This window comes from Saccopteryx bilineata, chromosome 4, assembly GCF_036850765.1.
Source record: "Saccopteryx bilineata isolate mSacBil1 chromosome 4, mSacBil1_pri_phased_curated, whole genome shotgun sequence".
Taxonomy (NCBI): Eukaryota; Metazoa; Chordata; class Mammalia; order Chiroptera; family Emballonuridae; genus Saccopteryx; species Saccopteryx bilineata.
The window spans coordinates 268,964,024-268,979,169 of NC_089493.1; the positions used below are offsets into that span (position 1 = coordinate 268,964,024).

Here is a 15,146-nt window from a genome sequence, read left to right on the forward strand (position 1 = left end):
TGTGCCTCTTCACTTCAGAACTCCAGGGGGCGCTCTTATTCAGAATGTAAACTGCTCTGGGTTCCAGATGAGAAAACTGGGACTAAGAAATGAGAAGTGATAGGCCTCAAACAAATTCGTGGAAGATCTTTCTGCTTTCTGGCACTGCATCCAGTCATCATCAGAATGCAACCGTTTCAGAATCAAGGAGAATTATTTATGTTCTCAGAAACAGCAACTATTGCTCCACATAAACCAAAGTAGTTCATGGAAACTGGCCCATCTGCGTAGCTTTAGAGTCCATGCTTACCTTCTCCCATTCACACACTTCTCCAAAATAAAAACCTCATCACCATCACAGTCTCATTCATTAAAAGACAAAACTATAAAGTTTACATTTCTTCTTCTCTCCTTTTTTTTTTTTTTTTTGAAGTGAGAAGAGGGGAGATAGGCAGACTCCCACAGGCACCCTGACCAAAATCAACCCAGCAACCCCTGTCTGGGGCCGATGCTCAAATCAACCAAGCTATCCTCAGTGCCCGGGGCTGACACTCAAACCAATTAAGCCATTTACTGCTGGAGGGAAAGAAGGAGAGAAGGGGGAGAGGAAGGGGAAGAAAAACAAATGTTCGTTTTTCATGTGTGTCCTGACTGGGAAATCAAACCCAGGACGTCTGTACACTGGGCCAATGCTCTATCCACTGACCCAAATGGCCAGGGCCTTAGAGTTGACACTTCTGAAAACAGGCAGAAACATAAAGATATAAAAATAAGAAGTATTTTGTTATTTCCCCAAATTTAACCAACGTGATAGAAGATGAGATCTTTCTGTAAGAGCAGTGGGCCTAACTCATTGCTTTGTTATAAAAAGAAAAAAAGAGTGTTTTCCTTTTTGTGGATTTTAATGTAACGCTATGTGCACACTTCTTATGAGTTCTAATGGACTTCCAGAATTGAGGCCTCGGGAGTTAAAAGAATGTGCTCTGGTAATAGAACTTCGGTTAACTCTCCAGGCTTGGCTGAGGACTGGCTGGTGTGAAGGACAGTAATACCAAGGAGTGGTCACTGGGCTAGAATGGCCATCAGGGTGTTTCCTCCCTGTCACCACCACAGGAGGAACCACCTCTCATCTCAGAATCTCCAATGGGGCCTAAGGCCACTCCATACAGAATGCTGGGTGCACTGTTCACGTTCTTATCTGGAAAAACAGGATGTCCTGTGCCTGTGGGAGGGGATTTACATGGAATATAGTGGGAACAGTTCCTCTTGTGGTCCTGCCACTGATGGCCCCAACTTGAAGATGAATATCAGTGTGCTCACTCCTCGCTTGTCTACAGTCCTATGTACTTTCACAAAGAGGAATTAGCTCATCACTACAAAGAATCACAGTCAGGTGGCGCAGTAGATAAAACGTCGACCTGGAAATGCTGAGGTCGCCGGTTCGAAACCCTGGGCTTGCCTGGTCAAGGCACATATGAGAGTTGATGCTTCCAGCTTCTCCCCCCCTTCTCTCTCTCTGTCTCTCCCTCTCCTCTCTAAAATGAATAAATAAAATAATAATAATAAAAAAAATTTTTAAAAAAAGCATCACAGTCACTTTTCTGACCTGGACCCTGTCTATCTCCCCAGGCTCATCTTTTACCATCCCTCATTTATACTGAGGTTGTTTGTTTGTTCTGCCATTTCTTTAGTGAATCAGGTTCTTTCCAAAGGCCACAGAGCCTGCACCTGTGTGCCTCCATTCACCTAGACCAGGGGTAGTCAACCTTTTCATACCTACCGCCCACTTTTGTATCTCTGTTAGTAGTAAAATTTTCTAACTGCCCACCGGTTCCACAGTAATGGTGATTTATAAAGTAGGCAAGTAACTTTACTATATAAAATGTATAAAGCAGAGTTACAGCAAGTTAAAGCATATAATAATAATTACTTACCAAGTACTTTATGTCGGATTTTCGCTAAGTTTGGCAGAATGAATCTTTATAAAACAACTAACTATAGTTAAATCTATCTTTTTATTTATACTTTGGTTGCCCCGCTACCGCCCACCATGAAAGTTGGAACACCCACTAGTGGGCGGTAGGGACCAGGTTGACTACCACTGGTCTAGACTATCCTCTACTTTCTCACCCCCTGAGTGGCTCCTGCTTCTCTCGGAATCACCCATGGTATTACAAGTTAACTCTTTTAGCTAAAGTCACAGAAACCCAGTCTCAATTGGTTTAAAATATAATGAAGATTTATTATCCCACAAAACAGGAAGTCTTAAGGTAAAGGAGTTCTCATATTGGTGAATTCAGCTGCTCAACAATGTCATCAAAGACCCTGTTTTCTTCATCTTTCTGTCCCACTGTCCTTTGCCTCTCTTCTCCGCTCCTTGGTGGCCATAGATGGCTGCTACAGATCTAGGGAAAACACAAGGACAAGGACACAATAACATCCAGAGGCTCTCTCTAGCCTGGTGTGTCTTTCTTTAAAAAAAAAAAAAAAAAAAAACAGTCCTCAGAATTCTTTATCAGGCTTTCTTTCAGTTCTCAGTGACCAGTATAGTATAACAAGCCCACGTCTCAATCAATCACCAGCAAGGGAGGGATTACCATGATTGGATTAGTGAAGCACAGATCACAGGAACAGAATCAAGCATGCTAGAAAAAAGGATAGTTTGGGGCTGTCAACAAACACTATTGTCTATAAACCACCCCTCCACACATGTTGCTTTAGGGGACGCTGTGTTGCCACAGCTTCTCTTTAATCCCTTTCTCAGAAGTCTGAATCCTCTGTATCGTAATTGGCGGTTCGGTTATACGTCAACACATTAATCTTTGAGTTTCTTAAAGCTAAACATGATGCCTCATTCATCATTATATCTTAGAAACTAGTACATGTGCTTAGGGCTTAAGAATGAATGAATGCATGAATGAATCAATGAGTAAATAAATGTATGAATGAATGCATAGATGACAGCTATCGGGTGCATGGGTAAACAATCACCCTCTGATTATAATAGGCATTGTTTTTCCCATTCAATTCCTCTTCAGAAAGCATAAAAACTTCTCCATTGTTACATAGTACAGACCAGAGCTACACCTAACTTCAGAGTTTCTGGTTCCAAGTTAAATGTTGGATCCTATAGAAATGAGGATAAAAAGAGTATCAGATGGCCTGCCCAGTGTCTCAAAATTGCAGTGCTGCAAACTTATAAAAAATAATTTTATTAACATGCACAAGAATCACTTGAACTTCTGTCTGTAGATGCACACGGATCATCCTAAGGCTCTTTTTCTATCTGACTCAAATCTTACTCTGCCTTCAGCTTTTCTCATCTCAGAAACATTTATATAACAAATGGACCCCGATCTTGGGAGGATTCAGTTTGCAATCCTGACAAATTAAGGACCCTGAAGACTCAATTATTTTTACTTATCTCCCAGGCTGAAGGGGAGAAAGCCCTACATTTCTGGAACTTTGGCTTTGAAACCTCTTGAAAGCATTACAGAAAAGCCAAGGGAATTAGACAATAGGATTCTTTCAAAACAGTAGGATTTAAAGGATCTTATTACCTACTTGATAATCTTACCTTAAGGCTGTAGGAAGTATTAATTGGAGCAAAGACATCCAAAAGGGAACAGCTACTGTAAGTCATCTCTATTGTTGAAGTCTGCCTTTTATCTCTTTAATTTGTTACATGGCCTCACCATCTATCTAACTCTTGAATCCCTGGTGTATTTCTTTCTTTTTTTTTTTTTTTTTTTCTGGGCACAGACAGGGGCAAAAAGAAAAAAATAACTAGGCCAAGTGAATCAATGGTACTTCAAATCCCATTTCCTGCCCTGATTGGTAGTTGATCCCTTCAGGGGGAGCGGGGTGGAGAGCAGAGCAGACAGGCTGTAGGCAACTAGGAAAACTCCATCCAAGTATCTCTAGAGAAAGCATACATGTGGCCTGCACCCCAGCGTCCAATTCTTACTAGAAATAATACACTGTTTTTTAACGGAAAGTGTGAAATGCTTAACGATCGGTGGAAATGGCCGGAAAACTCCTCTGATAAATGAAACTGGGATGTGATCATCAGATCTTGTTGTTCCTGCCTGGTGGGTTTTGGGGATCACTTTCATTCCACTCACACATTTTTTTGTAGTGGGATTAGAAATAATTCATATTTTTTATTAGAAGTAATCATCTTTAGCAAAAATGTCATAATGCCATAGAAAGTGACAGGGTTTGGGAGCTCCAATCTTTAGAAAGGGAACAAACGGAAAATCAACTCCTATTTTAGAAATATTGATCTTGGTATAATTTTCCCTCCTAATTTATAAAATGGTTCTGAATGCATTAGATTAATATATAATGCCTTTCTTTTTTCTTCCTTTCTTTTTTTTAAAAAAATAGCTGCTACCTTTCTAAGGCAATGTAGGATACTTAAATATTTCTCAACTTGCAGACCTTGTCTTAATAAAAAATGCAGATTGCTGCGTGTACTCTTGGGTCAGTAGACTCCCAGATCTACTGATTCTGAGAATCTGAGGAACAGGGCCAAATTTAAAATGATTGAAGCTCCTTGGTTACACATGCTGAAGTTCAAAGACAATTGGCATATTTAATGATTCATGGGCTTTGGAATCAGAAAGAAGGCTACTGCTGACTTAATGAAAAAGGGAAGCCAACTACTATGAGGAAAGAGGACACATTTCATCTTTCTTGATTTAACTAGATAAACAAAAGATACTTAGGAAGATTGGTGGCTCCAAAATGTCAGTTTCACACAAGTTGAATTTTATACAGAAATAGAACTCAATTCTATTTAACAAAGATTCAACTGCCCTTTGGGGGCAATGCTGTGTTTGTGTGACTGACTTGCATAATCTTTGTTTTTAACTCTCTCAACTCCCAACATTTTATCACAACTTAGGAGTTAGACGCTCCTTTATTTTTCACCAGCTGTGCACGTGCGTCTAAATGGTGGGCACTACAGGGTGGGCGCTACAGGGTGGGCGCTACAGAATAGCAACTGTTGGTAAAAGTTGACTTGGGTTCAGACATTCTACCTCTAATTATCTTGGCACATTTTGACAGATTCTAAACTTACAAATAGCCAAAAGGCTGACTCAAGAAAACTCAAGATCTGGGCACTGGGTTTTTTGATAGGTCGGGATTCCAGAATCTATTTTCTGAGTGATGGACAGTAAGCAGAAGCAAGGTCCCCACATAGAGTAGTGAATTGGGTTAAAGAATGGACTTTTGTACTTCTTCTTTTTTTTTTTTAAGTGAGAAGAGGGGAGATAGTGAGACAGACTTCCATATGTGCACTCACTGAGATCTATCTGGCAACCCCATCTTGAGTCGATGCTCAATCAAAAGAGCTATTTTTAGCATCTGAGGCTTATGCACTTGGACCAACAGAACTATCCTCAGTGCTCAGGGCTGATGCTTGAACCAACTGAGCCACTGACTGCAGGGATAAAATAGGGAGAGAAGGGGAAGAGGGAGGAGCAAAGAACCGAATGGTCACTTCTCATGTGTGCCCTGACCAGGGATTGAACCCAGGACATCCATATACTGGGCCAATGCTCTATCTACTGAGCCAACCTGCCAGGGACAGGATCTGTGTACTTCTTAAGTTTTCTCTGATTGCAATAACAGAAATCAACTTCAGTGAGCTTAAGCAGATAATGATGAGGATGATGAGGATGGCAGTGGTAGTGGTGGTGCATTTCAGAAACTCCAACAAATATTGAAAAAACAAACCAAAAGAAAATAGGGAGCCAGGGCCACGCTCAGGTTTTCAGCAAGAATTGACAGGTCTTTTATCTAGGACTCTAATGTTACCTGACTTTGCTCTCAGCACTCATCCTCTCAAAGGAGAATCTCTAAGGAGCCCTTTTTAAGTACTTTCTCCCCAGTTCAGTGCACCGTGGCCTAGAGGAAAGTGTCTCAGAATGAAAGCATGGGTGTTGTTGAGGCCCAGCCCAGGGAGTGGGGTGGCACATTCCCAAAATAACAATCCTAGGCAACCCTATTGGAATTTACTGTGGCCTAAAAACCATACAGTCAAGTGGAATAGACTGTCAGCTTCCAGAAGATTGGCAGCCTTTTGAGGGCAGGATCTTTGCCTGATTCATTTCTCTAACATCTCCACAAGGGTTCAGTGTCTGGGAGCACTGGTTTTGGACTCAGCTTGACCCAGTTAGAATGGCCCCTCTCCCTACCTGTCATCCAACTTTGGAGATACATGTCTTACCTCTCAAGCTACTCTTTAGTCATCTGTAAAATAAGGGCAGTGCCGGCACCTGAGTCTCAGGTTGTTGCAAGGATGAAATGTGAATACCCATGGGCACCCACTCAACACAGCACCACGCAGCGAGGCTCCCACCATCTCCCAAGCACTGTTGGGAAAACTTTTGTCCATAGCCCAGGTAAAAAGGTACAGACTTCATTAACTGACAGCTGCAAGTCTGTTTGTGTCCTCATGATAGACAATCTCAGTTCCCCTCCTACAAAGCCCTGACATCTCAGAGGACTCCCATGCTCTGCTTCTGCTATAGGAATTACTCCAATGTTTAGTTGGTGTAATGGGGTGAGGTATTGGTTGGAGCCTTGCCCTCCTCCTCTGTGCTGGAAATAGAAACAGAGTCTGGAGTTCCACTAAGGGGGGCGGCCTGTGCTTATGCCCACAAAGTGCTGCAGAGGGAGCACTGAGGGAGGGCTTTGCTTCAAGGAAGCCCCTGAGGGTTAGGGCCAAGCCCTGGGACAACAGCAACATGGGTGGTCTGGTGGCCCTTCTCTGCAGCCAAGTGTGCTGTCATCAGAGAAGACTGCGGGGCGTTGCCGGGCAGAGTTGGACAGCATTCCCAAAGGTGCCGTGGCTAACCGACCTGATTTTGGTGGGACTACTTGAATCCTTGAGTTTGTGTATAGTCCAATGTGGGAGACATCCAAATATCTGACTTCTCAGTGACCCTGGCCAGTTGGTGCTATGAAGTTTTATTTATATTTTTTTATTTAAGAAGTATGGCATTTTTTTTTTTGCACCTCTGTTACAGTAAAGCAATCCCTCCCTGGTCCATGTTATATCACCCAGCTCCTGCCTGCCCTCTGATGTGGGTGGGCCTCACCACTCCCATCTCGGTGGGGGCAGTTTTTTGAGCAGTCTTATTTGCTGCCTGAGATATTACCAAGAAAAGTATGTGGTTGGGGAGGAGCAGTGATTTAACTCTTTAAGTAGCTGCAACCCCACGCCCTTCTGCGCTCATGGCTGTGGAATGAGGGTAGGGTCTGGCTAGAGAGAGCCCAGAGCCCCTGCCTCAACCCAGAGGAAGCCAGTGAGTCTTGGGCAGGGGGAGAGGACTCAGGCATGTAAGGTCCAGAAACAAAAGTCAGGAGAGACAGTCGGAAAGAGACTAGCAGCAGAAATGGCGGCAGAGAGTAACAGGGAGACCCAGCAAGAGCGAGAGGAACCATCCAGGGAGGACTTGAACTCCAGCATTACACAACTTACTCCAAACTCAGACCCTAAAGATTGTATTTATAATTGTTAAGTCTATGGTAATCTAGGCACTGTGCTAAGCATTTGACATACATGAATCTCCCCTCATTCCTCAAACAAGTCTGACAAGTAATAGTAAGGACCCCACCCTATTTAGGGAGAAACGGAACACATAATTTACCTAAGATCACTCAGCTGGTAAGTAAACAGGTCACTCACCTCTTCAGGTGACTTGGATGGGTCTGATCCTAACAGACTAGGACAGAGCCCTGGCTGGGGAGAGGGCACCAAGGGGGGCCAGACCCCTCGACAATCTTTCCCCTTTCTTCCTCAAGGATGACAAAAGCAGCAAACAGAATTGATTCAAAGCCCAGTCCATTCTAGTTACTCATGGTACTCCCGTTCCATCAAGTCGCTGCAAACACTGAAATAGCAAATACCGAACCACTGCTCATCGCTCTTACAGGAGATACAGACCTTGGTTGCTATGAACCACCGGTCATGACATTTTTATCAACCAATCGATACCTAACCATATTTTACGTATGTTTCTGTTTAAAGATACCTTAGTTAACATGCATTGTTGATTTATTAACATTGAATTCACAGCCAATAGCTCTGTAACTCACATCTGAACAAAGCTTATCCAGCGTGTGTATTTCCACCATCAGACACCTCAGGGCTGTCCTGCACTTGGCAACATTGGACAGCACATTCACACTGTGATCGGGGCCACTATAAATGGCAGAACACCAACCGGGAGCCCAAAAAGGTAGCACTACAGAGACCACAAAGAAAACATTTGTCGACCGTAGGAGAGCAGAAACAAAGAGTGTCCCCTGGTTGGACCTGAGCTGGGAAGAAGTGTGGGGGCAGCTCAGATTTCCCCGTGGCCTGGGCATGGCCTCAAATGACCGTGAGAAAGTTGCCAAGTATCAATTCAATGACTACAAATAAATTCTGGTGAGTAAGTGAATTCACAAGGCTGAAGTTGGCGAGGAATGGAGATCGACTCGCTGTGCAGTCTTGAGAAAGAGGAGTGCTGGAGCCCCTTGTCCTCACTCCTAGAACGCGTCCAACACAAGCCTCCTCCAGGGTGGCAGGGGCTCGAAAGGGGATGACACAGAGCAGGCCACGAAAGCTCCGTGAATGGGCTCAGAAAGCATCCCTTCCCTTCTCCCTCTAGCCCGGTGTGAACATGGGTTATCCCCAATCCACACACTGACAAGAAGAAGCCACAGCAAGAGTCAGTGAGTGCTCAAAGCCACACAGCTTAAAAGCACCAACCCAAGATGTTCCTAAAGGAAGAAGGACCCATTTTAATTCCTCTCAACCTTCTGCAGAAATAATTACTTAGGAAAACGGACTTGGTCATCCATATTCTTCTTCTTCCCTTTTTCTTCCCAATTCCTCTTTACCTGGCTCAGGGAGATGGGCCACCTGGAAGAAGAGAAAGAGTCGATTAGTCTGGGCAGGGAAAAACACCATCACACAGCAAGCCTGCCTGCGCGGAGTTCATAGAGTCAAATGCAGGCAGCAAATCTCAACACATCACTGCGCCCAAGTCATCTTCATCATTCAGCTCTCTCCCCGCCATTCCGTCACCTGGTAGACAAATATCTGCGTTTTTCTGGATGAAATGAATGCAGGAGTCATTTCCGAAGACAGATGGCTGTTCTTTTTTCCTTCAGCAAAGTTTAAAAAGGTAAAAATTATCATATTATGGGCACGGTGGTCATGGAGAGAAAATAAGGCCACTGCTCAACAGGGGAAATCGCTCTCCTTGCCTGGGAATGCTTCAGCATTAAATTAACTCTCCTATCTCCTGCCTGCTAATAGGCAAGCTCTCACTTCTCTGTTTGGCAGGGGATCTGCATTTGCATTTAGATGGAGCTGTTGTAAAAATGGCCCAGCGCAGGGGCCTCCATCCCTTATTTACAATAGCAGCTGGGTGATAAAATGATTATCGCATAAGTGGTTGTTTCACTGGCTTTGATAGGGCTGGAACTAGAATGGGAAAGGCTGTCATCTGAATTAGTCAATGAAAGGAAAGGATAGTTCTCCCAAAGGAAAGGAGAGCTCCGAGGCCTCTCGACAACTCCGAGGTACATGATCTCCCTCCTGACAGCGAGAGGCAGGGAGGAAAGGCAGCTGACATGGCTGTTTCAGGGGACAGAGGCCATGTTGCCATTTGCAGGGCTTTTTGCACTGCATTTGAGCTAGGCAGCATGTGAATGGTTGCTCCCCTGTTTTCCGATGAAGAAATTGAGGTTTGGGGTAGGGTGCAATGATTCTCCCCCAGCCATACCTTAAATATAGCAGAATTTGAATGAGACCCTAATCCCAACACAATGCCTTGTCTATTGCCAACAACCTCCTTATTGTCCATCCTCCCAACATCTTCTTGAGTACCTAAACAGAAAGTCCATTAATGCGGGATTTTAGAAAGCGAAGACATTCTGATTACTACAACTGACTATGTGACCTTGGGCATCTTCCCCCCACACATGCAAACTTTTTATTTATTTTATTATTTTTTATGGGAGACCGAGACAAAGAGAGACAGAGAGAGGGACAGATAGGAACAGACAGCCAGGAAGGGAGAGAGATGAGAAGCATCAATTCTTTGTTGAGGCACCTTAGTTGTTCATTGATTACTTTCTCATATGTGCCTTGACAGGGGGATTCCAGCTGAGCTAGTGAACCCTTGCTCAAGCCAGTGACCTTGGGCTCAAGCCAGCAACCTTGAGCTACAAGCCAGAGACCTTTGTCTCAAGACATTGACCTTGGGCTCAAGGCAGTGATCATGGGGTCATGTCTATAATCCCACGCTGGAGCCAGCAACCCCGCGCTCATGCTGATGAGCCTGAGCTCAAGCCAGATGAGCCCATGATCAAGCCGGTGACCTCGGGGTTTCAAACCTGGGTCCTCTGCATCCCAGGCTGATGATGCCCTATCCACTGTGCCACTGCCTGGTCAGGCATACATTTTATTTTTTAGCCTCAAAGTTTCTATCTATAAAAGTTAAGGATTTGGACACATGTACTGGTAAGAAAAGCTTGCCTCTGCTCTAAATGTTCAGGCCTGCTCCAATATCACACATGCGCCTGTCCTAGGGACTGTCTGAGCAAAATGTGCAGCTTTCACAGCAGCCAAGGAAATCAGTCTATTCCCAGCTCTAGGGGGGTGTTTCTCAGACTTTAGCAGCTATCAGAATCACCTAGAGGACCTGTTAAAAAACAGTTTCCTGGGCCCCAGAGATTCGGATTCAGTAGGTCTGGGGCATGGCCCAAGAATTTGCATATCTGACAAGTTGTTAGGTGATACTGATACAGCTGGTCCAGAGATGGCAGGTGGCACTTGAAGAACCATTGCTCTAGAGATGAGAAAGCTCACACCATTGCAGGAAGAGCTCTGACTCCTCACCTCTTATGGCAGAACTAGAGTTTTGTCCATTCCTACTGTTTACCTACCTGTGCTGACATCAAATGGTATAAATCCAACCAATAAAGTAGCTCACTATCCAAGTGACCTTACTCGTTATGAGAATAATGACCACAGTAACTGACCAAGCCAATATATGATCCAGAGGAAGTGGTCTTGAAATGTGTCAGTGGAAAAAGACTAATGTTAACAGAAACTGTAAAACCAAGACATGCGAGTTCTTTGGAAAGCTGGTCAACTTGTATGCATTGTCAGTAAGTCCTATATTCAATGGAAGTGTAACTTCCCTTTATCAGGATAGATACAAAGATAGACAGAGTCAGACCCAGATCAACTAAATGGATCCCGAGAAGGAACACCCAAGGACGCCCAGGATATCCAGATAAGGGAAGCCCTTCCTTCACAGCAGACATTGTGCTGTGCCTCCACGCTCAGAAAATGGTCGTGCTAATTAGTTTTTGTCTTGCTGTTTGCAAGCTAGAATCCACTTACCCATCCTAGCCTGGGAGGAGTTATCAGAAAGCAAATTCCGTATCTCTGTGGCTGGGCACCAAGAACTCTCAACAGGTGGGGATAATGAGATGGTCTCCAAGGCTTCCTACAGGAATTAGATTCCCTTTTTACTGAGTGTCCCAGTGTTTAAGGCAAGTTGTTGCCCCAAAGACCATGTCCTGCCATATATGGATGAAAAAATTATCCTCAATTAAAAAAAATAAAAGGACAGTTGCTTAATGAACATTGAAAGTCCTGGTTTTTGTAAGGAAATCCTATTCTATTCATGAGCCCGGGAAAACAAAAGACAAGAGGAATGAGGTAGGCAGTGGTGGTGTCAGCTGTCAGCTGTCTCAGAGGCTAGCTCTTCCCAGCCTGGGACAAGCACTAAAGTCCTAACAATAAAATAGAGAACATTTTCTGTCATCCACCATAAAAAAAGAGAAGTCCAGACTGTCCAAAGCAGGTTCTCCCCAATCTGTATCATTTGGTCTCAGAATGTTGCTCATCCATGCCCTACACATCCCCGCAATATCCCCTGCCCCCCACCCGCACACACGCACGCACACACGCACATACACACAGCATCTCCACCCTTGCTCTCAATCTCTCCCCAGTGCTACCCTCTTGGCCAAGGCCAAGGAGTCAGGTGAATCAGAGCTGAGGAGAGCGTTGGAAAAGGAAGGGGCATGACAACTCATAACCGAGTGTGCCAGGTTAGGCACGCGACTTAGATCTCTTATAGTCCTTGCACTGGATTTGTTCCGTGTCTATTTAGCTAAGATGGAATTATGTTTCTCTGAACCGCTGCCCTGCACAGTTCTGGGTCAGTGGGAACCGCGGCAGACAGTTTACCTGAGATGTGGAAGGAAGACCTAAAGTCGCAGCCATATGCCTTACTTGCTGGGAAGGTGGGAGCTGGGCCCCAGGCACTGCTTCAGCTCAGGTGCGCCGCGGTTGGTGTCTGGAGCACCTGGTGGGCATGGTGCAGAGAATGACTGATCACACAGCTAGTAAGCTGTGAAGCTGCACTCCCCAACTTCCCGGTCTGATTGATCAAGTAGTCCAACCACATTTTAGTGTAGGGGCAGTGGGGTTGGTGAGAGCCTCCTGGGAATGCACCATTTTAATCTGAAAAGCCGGACATTTTCTTCTGTTTGTGTTCTTTGTAAATAAAATGAACAGAGAAATAACATTTAAGAGAACTTGAACTCATCACCTACTGTGTATAAACAATGGCTGATCTTTGGTTGAAACGTCAGCCTTCATTAGAGCATCCTGCCCCGCCAGCCAGCGCTCAGAAAGCGGCCAGCAGAGGCGCTGGGTAAACGCAGGAGGCTGGATGCCTGGGCCCTCGCTGATGCTGGAAGGCTGGAAAGTTACCACCTGCTGTTGCCTCACCTCCACCCCACTCCCCGGTGGGGGAGGGGGCGGTAATGACCCCTGAGAGAGGAGGGGGAAGGCCAGACAGAGTGTGGAGGGGAAATGTAGATGAAAAGAAATCAGAAGGCTTTTTCTTTCATGTTTCAAGTACCAAATTATGCTTGACATTTGAATTTTCCCCAAGGCTCACTTCCATAAAATCATGTCAAATTACCCTGAAAGGGTTGGAGCTTCCTGGAGAGACTTTTGCCTGTAATCAAACTGGTTTCCTCCATTGTTCCAGACACGGAGAGACCTGGAGGAGGAACGGGCGGGAGGGCAGGTGACAGAGAGCTGGCGGAGGAGCAGTGTTTCTTCCGCTCAAGAGATTCGCTGTGAAACTGGGCAGAGAAACAGCTCCTCAAAACGTAGGCATCCTGTGGTGCCGGGAGGAGGAGAGGAGACCCAGACATTCTAACCCCAAGGGACGGATACTAATACTCATACTGGCTAACGTTTACAGAGGTTGGTTGCAAGGTGGGCACTGTACTGGGGCCCTCACTCACTTGAACTTCCTGACAGCCAGGCACTGTTATTACTCGGTTTGTGGATACGAAAGCTGAGCTGGGGAACTAACTTACCCTGGTCTTGTGGATGCCAAAGCATCAGCGACAGGTGCCAGCGTCGTGCCTGAATGACCAGGTCTAACGCCAATGCAACGGGAAGAGGAAAGGGGCAAGGGAGTGATAGAATATCACTTGATATCAAAATATCAATGGATGTCACTCTTGGGGCTCATCTGGACTGGCTTATATTCTCTGATCAGCCAGAAAACACTCATCTATCATGGAATCCTCCTGCTGGATGTGCCCACATTGATGTTGACAGGAATGGACACCAATTTGGAAAAAATATTTAAGACCAGTAGAAGCTGACTATTCCAACAGGCTTTGGCCCTTCAAAGGAGGCACCGTCACAGCAGGGCCTTCTAGATCTGGCCTCAGAAGCTGGGCCTGTTTCCTGTGAGGCCGTGAACTGAGGTTGGCATTCTTGTCCCCACTGTGCGTGGTTCTCTGCTTTCTTCAAGCAGCGCGGGCCCCTCCCCGTGCACTGACCCCTGCTTGATTGGGGTCACCAGTCAGTGTCTCACTTGGATTATTGCTAACACCTCCTCATGCTTCTCTCTACTCCAATTCTTGACCCCTCCGCATTTCTGCCAGAGTGATCATTCCAGAAGCAAACCCAATGGTGCCCGTTGCCTGCTCCAAACCCTCCCACAGCTTTCCACTTCTTCCAGAACCAAGTCCTGATGACTCAGGGCTGCGCAGAGGCCCCCGGCTCTGCTCACTCTGGGCCCACTTCCTTCCAAGACCTCTCTTTACTCTGTGCTCCGTCTGCAGTGACTCATGCGCATGCCTACAAACGCACAGTGGTTTCCTTAACCTCTGGGCCTCGCTGTGCCCCCTGTATCCACAGGCAGATGCAGTGGTGGGGGGAGGAAATGTGTCTGGGCAAACTCATGCTCGCTCTTCAGTGCTCCCTAAATGCCACATGTAGGCATGAGCCCAGCTTATCGACCTGAGCAGTAGAACAACAGGAACAGCCGTCTTGACCTCATCTCTACGCCAGCATGATGGTGCCATGGGGTTCACTGGTGACTGAGTGGGCGGTTCAGCCGTGCACAACTATTTAATAGGCAACACATAGAACCAACTGGTCGTCCAGAGGTAACGTTCACTACCAGGAACGGACTCTCTAATTGCGTGGTTAACACCACAGAAGAAGTCAAAGGTAGCTTCCAAATCATGGCTCCCCAGGAAAGCCATCTTGGGAGGTACATGTGTTGTTGTTATTGTTGCTGCCCGAGTTCGGTGTCAGGGCTCTCCTTCCCCAGCCTTACCTTCAGACTCAGCTTCACTGACACAGCGGAGAGAACACCATGTGCCCATCCGCCCAGCAGGTGGCTGCTGGCATCCTGCTCTGCTAGGCTTACCCCCTGCTCAGGCGTGTGCCTTCAGTCTATTCCTGTCTCAGGGCTGCTCACAAGCCCAGACCGACTGGCTGGACCTTGACATCCTGCTTAGCTCTGGTTTCTTTCCGAGGGGGCTGGGCCCCCAGATACCCTGGTTCCCGCTCCCAATGAACTATAAAGCACTGACGTGCCCGGCCAGTAACCCGGGACTCGGTGCTGATGCGAACCCATCCTACATCTCCAGTGCCCCCTCAGATACCAAACTGTGAACTTCTACCTCTTTAGGGAGAGACTTACATCTGAACCAGTTCACCTAACCTGGGGGCCCATCTGTTTCTGGCATCTTCCCTTTTGATTCAAAAAACTTCACTTTACTTATATTACCTCCTTCTTTGCAGGACACACTGGGGCAAT

The 15,146-nt window shown here is 45.9% G+C and overlaps 1 long non-coding RNA gene across 1 annotated transcript in view; it reads right to left on the minus strand.

Moving 5' to 3' along the window:
• Positions 1-2,266: 2,266 nt before the first annotated feature.
• Positions 2,267-15,146, minus strand: part of LOC136333378 (uncharacterized) — a 36,192-nt gene continuing 23,312 nt past the window's right edge. Inside the window, exons 2-3 of the long non-coding RNA XR_010731023.1 lie at positions 8,816-8,902; positions 2,267-2,384 (exon numbers count right to left, since the gene is read on the minus strand). This is a non-coding gene — a long non-coding RNA (uncharacterized lncRNA). The remainder of the gene's footprint in view (positions 2,385-8,815; positions 8,903-15,146) is intronic.